Here is a 2,440-nt window from a genome sequence, read left to right as displayed (position 1 = left end):
GATACGAGAAAGGCCTATTCGGCTCATTAACTCAGAGGCCCAGTTAATTGTTCTGTCAGACCGAATTATCAGCTGGGTTGATTAACTGGGCGGCATATTTTGGCCTAAATCTGACCCGTTCCTCCCTTTACCGCCCTACTTTTCAGTTTTCATAGCTGCCACAACATTAGGTTTAGGCCACTCCTCCCTCCTGCTCGATCAATTGCTCCCTCGCGCTCCGGGAGGAGGAGCCGCCGCCCCTCCCAAATCAGCATCTGCAGGTGGTGTCCCCTCCACCAGCAGCCCCCTCCGTCAGCAGTATTTGGATCTATCCCCTACCCGAGCAGCGGCAAGTTCCCCTCAATGAGTAGTGGTCAATCATCAATTAGTAGTGTGAAAGAGAAATAAGGAATGGAACCTGGCCTTTCCACAGAATAAATTTGTGGCGAGAGTGAATTCCGGTGCGACTGGAAAGAGAAATACGGAAGGAATGCAAGAGAAATATGGAATGGAATGGAACGCGGCCTCTCTACCGAATAATAAATTGGGTGGGACTCTACACCTACGGTACCAGGAGAGGTTTAAACTAAATCGGCCACTTTGGCCAATTAAGCGGGAGCATACAATTCGCGACGTACCAGGCTCCCTGCCAAAGTGAATCTCAAATAGTTGATATGTTTCTCTGCTTACTTCGTTTGCTTCTTTATCTTTACATGTCATGTCTTAACTAACCACCAAATACTTCATCCTTTATGTATTACGGGCTAGAGGCATATGAGAGTTTTTTCACCTGTCGCGATGCAAAAGGTATTTTTCCTAGTACTCACATATTGAATGTGATAAAATCTTATATTGCGGGACAGAGAGAGTACAAGACTACCCATGAAAAAGATTAATTCTATGAGATTAGTACTGTAGGAGCTAGAGAATAAGAAGAAAAGGAAATGTAAATAGCACTGAACTAAACTGGATTCAGTTAAGCAGCTGAATCTGAAAAAAAGCATGTGAACAGAATTAAGATTAACCAGAACAATCTCATCAATCCTCACTGGGCAATCTGATAGCCAAAAGAACTTAGCGCTGCAGGCCGCATGAATTCATGATGCTGCTTCTTCAATAAATCGTGAATTCACCGCGAACAAATCTCATCTAGGAAGCCAAAATAACTTACGGCGGAGTGTTCCTTCTTCAATAATCAAGGAAGGCCACGCCGCTCGGCTGCTGCGGCCTGTCGCCAAGCCGGACCGCCGAGGGGCGCGGATCGGAGGCACGACGCCACGCCGGATGCCAGCGCCGCCGCCGGAGGGTTGCGGCCGCTGTGGAAACGGCGAATCGGTGGGCGACTCGCTGAGCGCTGGTGGTATTCCCGAAATGGGCTTGAGGAGAGAACCAGGCGACGGGGATGGGCTACTCCTTATGTTGGGCCCTTTTTTTCTTTGACGTTAGTCCCTACCTTGGCCTGCAATTTTCGTTCTTTTCCATAAAGGGTTGGATTTTATCTCTACTCCTAATGGACGAGTTGGTGAATCGTCTCCGCAGTTTATTTTCGTTGGTTTTTTTCGTCTCTCCTTCCACCACCCCCTCCCACCCTGGCCCGCGGTTTATTTTCGCTGGTTTTTTCGTCTCTCCTCCCACCACCTCCTCCCACCCTGATCCATCGGTTTATTTTTCTCTTCACTCTTTATTACAACCAGAACTTTCCTAACGTATAACAAATCACGGATCTAACTTTCTTAAATTATGCAAATCAATCGATTTCTTTTATTGGTTCAATTTGTCTTAGAAAACAAATAACAGATTTTCAGGAAACAAATAATACATTTTAATCTAACTTTCTTAAATTATGCAAATCAATCGATTTTTTATTGGTTCTATTTGTCTTAGGAAACAAACAACAGATTTTCAAGAACAAATAATACATTTTAATCTAACTTTCCTAACTTATCTAAATCAATCGATTTCTCTTATTAATGAAATTTGTTTTAGGAAACAAATAACAGACACGTCACAACTTTCCTCCCAATAAATAGTTTCTTAACATTTGCAAACTTTCCTAATCAGACACATCACAAACGGGCAGGTACTGATATCACGTTATCAAATAATAAAACCCCATTTGCATAGAAATCAGTTCAAAAATCCTAACTTTCCTAATTTTTTACCCTACCTTGATAACAACCAATATTTCCTATGTTTTCCACCTATTGAAGGAAATCACCCCTCCATCGATATTAGCATTTTTTTGAACTGAGATCTTCGGATTATGATTTTTTTATTGCGATTATTTTTAATTGTGACCTCTCCTTCCACTCCGGCTCCTTCTCGCATAAACACCTCCATCACAGCCAGGTGACACCGCCCCAGACCTCCTGCCTCTCCACACCTTCTCCGCCACCTCCTTCTCGTACTCCATTAACAATCCCTCCGCCGCATTTGTCGACGGCGTGTCGAGGGCATGGCG

At 44.0% G+C, this 2,440-nt stretch overlaps 1 protein-coding gene across 2 annotated transcripts in view; it reads right to left on the bottom strand.

Moving 5' to 3' along the window:
- Positions 1-1,349, bottom strand: part of LOC123063598 (F-box/FBD/LRR-repeat protein At1g13570) — a 5,201-nt gene extending 3,852 nt beyond the window's left edge. For both annotated transcript variants that reach the window (XM_044487444.1, XM_044487443.1), the window contains exon 1: positions 1,151-1,349. The gene's annotated coding sequence lies outside the window, so the exon portion shown is untranslated. The remainder of the gene's footprint in view (positions 1-1,150) is intronic.
- Between the last annotated feature and the right edge of the window lie 1,091 nt (positions 1,350-2,440).

This window comes from Triticum aestivum, chromosome 3A (genome assembly GCF_018294505.1).
Source record: "Triticum aestivum cultivar Chinese Spring chromosome 3A, IWGSC CS RefSeq v2.1, whole genome shotgun sequence".
NCBI classification, from domain to species: domain Eukaryota; kingdom Viridiplantae; phylum Streptophyta; class Magnoliopsida; order Poales; family Poaceae; genus Triticum; species Triticum aestivum.
The sequence above is the reverse complement of the archived record's forward strand: the minus strand, read 5'-3'. Positions and strand labels throughout refer to the sequence as shown.